General features: G+C 38.9%; 1 protein-coding gene across 2 annotated transcripts in view; it reads left to right on the top strand.

The window, feature by feature from the left end:
* The window catches only part of CWF19L2 (CWF19-like 2, cell cycle control (S. pombe)), a 140,007-nt gene that overhangs the window by 51,817 nt on the left and 82,593 nt on the right, over positions 1-5,597 (top strand). The window lies entirely within an intron of this gene.

Below are 5,597 nucleotides of genomic sequence, written 5' to 3'. Positions count from 1 at the left end.
CCAGCAAAGGTCTGTCTAGTCAACGCTATGGTTTTTCCAGTAGTCATGTATGGATGTGAGAGTTGGACTGTGAAGAAAGCTGAGCTCCCGAAGAATTGATGCTTTTGAACTGTGGTGTTGGAGAAGACTCTTGAGAGTCCCTTGGACTGCAAGGAGATCTAACCAGTCCATTCTAAAGGAGATCAGTCCTGGGTGTTCTTTGGAAGGAATGATGCTAAAGCTGAAACTCCAGTACTTTGGCCACCTCATGCAAAGAGTTGACTCATCAGAAGAGACTCTGATGCTGGGAGGGATTGGGGGCAGGAGGAGAAGGGGACGACAGATGATGAGATAGCTGGATGGCATCACCGACTTGATGGATGTGAGTTTGATTGAACTCCGGGAGTTGGTGATGGACAGGGAGGCCTGGCATGCTGCGATTCATGGGGTCGCCACGACTCGGACACGACTGAGCGACTGAACTGAACTGAAGAGAATATATGTTAATATTTTGATATATATATATATAATTTTTTCCTCATTATTATATAATTTTAAAATAAACTGTGTTACAAAAGTAGGCTTATGGACTGGGCTTCCCTGGAGGTTCAGTGGTAAAGAATCTGCCTGCCAATGCAGAAAACCTAAGACACGCAAGTTTGATCCATGGGTTAGGCAAATCCCTCGGAGCAGGAGATCGCAACCCACTCTATTATTCTTGCCTGGAAAACTTCTATGAACAGAGGAACCTGGAGAGCTTCAGTTCTGGGATCACAAAGAGTCTGACAACAGACATAGCATAAACTTACAGTTTACATTGTTTGTTTCACTTGCACAAGCAGACATAGTTGGATGCCAGTAAATACATACATTTTAATGATCTCTTAATATTTATAAATATATTTATATGGTGGAGGTGATGGAATGCCAGCCTAGCTATGTAAAATCCTAAAAGTTGATACTTTTAGGATTAAAAGATGCTTTTAGATTAAAGTGCTGCACTTAATATGCCAGCAAATTTGGTTCTTCTGCAGTGGTTAAGAACTGGAGAAGATCAATTTTCATTCCAATCCCAAAGAAGGGCAATGCCAAGGAATGTTCAAACTACCGTACAGTTGTGCTCATTTTACATGCTAGCAAGGAATACTCAGAATCCTTCAAGCTAGGGTTCAACATACATAAACCAAGAACTTCTCAATATATCAGCTGTACTTAGAAAAGGCAGAAGAACCAGATTACCAAATTGCCAACATTCACTGGATCATAGGAAAAGCAAGAGAGTTTCAGAAAAATATCTACTTCTCCTTCACTGACTACACTGAAGCCTTTGACTGTGTGGATCAAAACAAACTATGGAAAATTCTTAAAGAAATGGAAGTACCAGACCACCTTACCTGCCTCCTGAGAAACCAGTATGCAGGTCAAGAAGCAAGTTAGAACCAGACTTAGAAAAACAGACTGATTCCAAATTGGGAAAGGAGTACATCAAGTCTATATGTTGTTACCCCAGTTTTTTAACTTAAATGCAGAGTACATCATGTGAAATATCTGAATAGATGAGTCACAAGCTGGAATCAAGATTGCTGGGAGAAGTATCAACAACCTCAGACATGCAGATGATACCACCCTGATGGCAGAAAGCAAAGAGGGAAGAGAAACTTGATGAAGATGAAAGAGCAGAGTGAAAAATCCAGCTTAAACTCAGCATTCAAAAAACTAAGATCATGGCATCAGTTCATGGCAAATAGATGGGGAAAAAATGAAACCAGTGACAGACTTTATTTTCTTGGGCTCCTAAATCTCTGTGGAAGGTGACTGATGCTTGTTCTTTGGAAGAAAAGTTATGACAAACCTAGACAGTGTATTAAAAAGCAGAGACATTACTTTGCTGACAAAGATCCATATATCAGACCTATGGTTTTTCCAGTAGTCAAGTATGGATGTGACAATTGGACCATAAAAAAGGCTGAGTGCTGAAGAATTGGTAGTTTTGAACCATGGTGCTAGAGAATACACTTAAAAGAGTCTTTTGGACTGAAGAGAGTCAAAACAGTCCATCCTAAGGGAAGTCATCCTTGAATATTCTTTGGAAGGACTGGTGCTGAAGCTGAAGCTTCAGTATCTTAACTACCTGATGCAAAGTTCTGACTCTTTGAAAAAGACCCTGATGCTGGGAAAGGCAGGAGGAGAAAGGGACGACAGACGATAACATGGTTAGATGGCATCACCTATTCAATGGATATGAGTTTGGGCAAACTCTGGGAGATGGTGAAGGACAGAGAAGTCTGGTGTTCTGCAGTCCGTGGGTTGCAAAGAGTTGGACATGACTTAGCGACTGAACAACAACCCATTATTTATTTATGTTAGTGGAGAGATGTTTATATGTTTTTATTTTTTCCCTGTTAAACAGCACTGTGATGACCATCTTTTCCAATGAATGTTGTGTACTTACCTGGTTATTTTCTTAAAAGAATTACTATAAGTGGAATTGCCAATTAAAGGATATGGATACTTGCAGTGAGATTTACATTGCAAAATTTCTCTGTAGAAGGATTGAAGGAATTACACTCAATAAAATTACTTTTTTTCCTATGATTTTCAATAGTAGTATTATGTTTTCTAGTCTATGCTGCTGTGATTGGTAAGCAGATTTTTTTTCTTTGCCTTTATTTTTATCATTTGTTCACTAATCAAGTGGATTCTTTTTTTCATGTATTTTTTGCCATTTGATTTGATTAATTGTAGTATTTACTCATTTGGGGATATTGACTTAAGACCTTTTAATAAATCTTCCTGTTAGTTTCATGTTTTCTTTGTACTTATATTTGCTATGGCGCTGCTGCTGCTAAGTCGCTTCATTCATGTCCGACTCTGTGTGACCCCATAGACAGCAGCCTATGAGGCTCCCCTGTCCCTGGGATTCTCCAGGCAAGAACACTGGAGTGGGTTGCCATTTTCTTCTCCAATGCATGAAAGTGAAAGGTGAACGTGAAGACGCTCAGTCGTGTCTGACTCTTAGCGACCCCATGGACTGCAGTCACATCCATACACGACTATTGGAAAAACTGGACTACTGGAAAAACCATACCCTTGACTAAATGGACCTTTGTTGACAAAATTTTATCTCTGCTTTCTAATATGCTGTCTAGGTTGGTCATAACTTTCCTTCCAAGGAGAAAGCGTCTTTTAATTTCATGGCTGCAGTCACCATCTGCAGTGATTTTGGACAGTATGAAAGGCAAAAAGATTTGACACTGAAAGATGAACTCCCCACGTCAGTAGATGCCCAATATGCTACTGGGGAAGAGTGGAGAAAGAGCTCCAGAAGGAATAAAGAGGCTGAACCAAAGCAGAAACAATACCCAGCTGTCAGTGTGTCTTGTGGTGAAAGTAAAAGCTGATGCTTTAAATAACAGTATTGCATTGGAATGTTAGGTCCATGAATCAAGGTAAATTGGAAGTGGTCAAACAGGAGATCACAAGAGTGAACATCAAAATTTTAGCAATCAGTGAACTAAAATGGTCTGGAATGGGTGAATTTAATTCAGATGACCTTTATATCTACTACTGAGGACAAATCTCTTAGAAGAAAGGGAGTAGCCCTCACAGTCAATAAAAGAGTCTGAAATGTAGTACTTGGTTGTAGTCTCAAAAACAACAGAATGATCTCTGTTTGTTTCCAAGGCAAACCATTCAGTGTCACAGTAATCCTAGTCTATGCCCCCAACCACTAGTGCTGAAGAAGCTGAAGTTGAGCGGTTCTATGAAGACCTACAAGACCTTCTAGAACTAACACCCAAAAAAGATGTCCTTTTCATCATAGGGGACTGGAATGCAAATGAAGGAAGTCAAGAGATACCTGACATAACAGGCAGGTTTGGCCTTGTAGTACAAAATGAAGCAAGCAAAGGATAACAGTTTTGCCAAGAGAATGCGCTGGTCATAGCAAACACCCTCTTCCAACAACATAAGAGATGGTGGACATGTGGTGGACGTCACCAGATGGTCAGTACCAAAATCAGAGTGATTATATTCTTGGAATGGAAGATGGAGTCAGCAAAAACTGACTGGTTCAGATCATGAACTCCTTGTTGCAAAATTCAGACTTAAATTGAGAAAAGTAGGGAAATCCACTAGGCCATGGGTGTATGACCTAAATCAAATCCCTTATGAGTATACAGTGGAAGTGACAAATAGACTCAACGGATTAGATCTGATAGAGTGCCTGAAGAACTATGGACAGAGATTTGTAACATAGTACAGGTGGCAGGGATCAAAACCATCCCCAAGAAAAAGAAATGCAAAAATGCAAAATGATTGAGGAGGCCTTACAAATAGCTGAGAAAAGAAGAGAAGTGAAAGGCAAAGGAGAAAAGGGAAGGTATACCTAATCTGAATTCAGAGTCCCAAAGAATAGCGAGGAGAGATAAGGAAATCTTCCTAAGTGAACAATGCAAAGAATTAGAGGAAAACAGTAGAAGGGAAAGACTAGAGATCTCTTCAAGAAAATTAGAGATAGCATGTTTTTCCAGTAGTCATGTATGGATGTGAGAGTTGGACTATAAAGAAAGCTGAGCACTGAAAAATTGATGCTTTTGAACTGTGGTGTTGGAGAAGACTCTTGAGAGTCCCTTGGACTGTGAGGAGATGAAGCCAGTCAATCCGAAAGGAAATCAACCCGGAATATTCATTGGAAGGGCTGATGCTGAAGCTGAAGCTGTAATACTTCGGCCACCTGATGTGAAGGACAGGCTCATTAGAAAAAACCTTGACGGTGGGAAAGATTGAAGGCAGCAGGAGAAGGACATGATAGAGGACGAGATAGTTGGATGGCATTACCGACTCAGTGGACATGAGTTTGAGCAAGGTCCAGGGGATGGTGAAGTACAGGGATGCCTGGCATGCTGCAGTTCTGGGGTCACAAAGAATCAGACAAGACTGAGTGACTGAATAACAATATTAAATTTTCTCATCCTAAAATACTGGTTATTCGTCAGTTCAAATTTTCATTTATTCTTTTCAGTGCATTTCTCCATTTGTTGTTACGTATATATCCTTATCCTCAGTATATTTTTTATTTTTTTCAAGTGTATGTTGAATCTTTCTTCCTTTATGTTTTCTGACTTGACTGGTATTAGTCTGCCCATTTTTTTTTAACTCTTGTCATTACATCTATAGCTCTTTTAAACTGGCTTATCTGGGAAAATAGTTACATGGAAATGTTGATTACTTTTTCCTGCTCAGTGTTACAATATTTAGACTTTCTTGTATTCTTGAAATAGAATTTCAGGACTTAGATATAGACACCTTTCTTCTGTGTTTAAGTGCATTTAAGATGAAGATTGTCATGTTTAAAAAGTATCTTTGCATTCACAGTTTATTGAAAGGTGCTTTTTTGTTAATTTGCTTTTAAATTAGGAGTGGGTATCTAATTTTTATGAAATAACTGTTTTGATATCCTTTGAGATAAAATTATTTTTTTTCTTTTGTTAATGAGATGAATTGAACATATTTTCTATCTTCAGGCCATTCTTGGATTCTTTAACTCCTATTTGATCATGGCATTTACTTCAATATACTACTGAATTAAATTTGTTAATATTTCATTTTGCATTTAT

This window comes from Bison bison, unplaced genomic scaffold, assembly GCF_000754665.1.
Source record: "Bison bison bison isolate TAMUID 2011002044 unplaced genomic scaffold, Bison_UMD1.0 scf7180017863932, whole genome shotgun sequence".
NCBI classification, from domain to species: Eukaryota; Metazoa; Chordata; class Mammalia; order Artiodactyla; family Bovidae; genus Bison; species Bison bison.
This window is presented reverse-complemented; position numbering and strand designations above follow the sequence as displayed.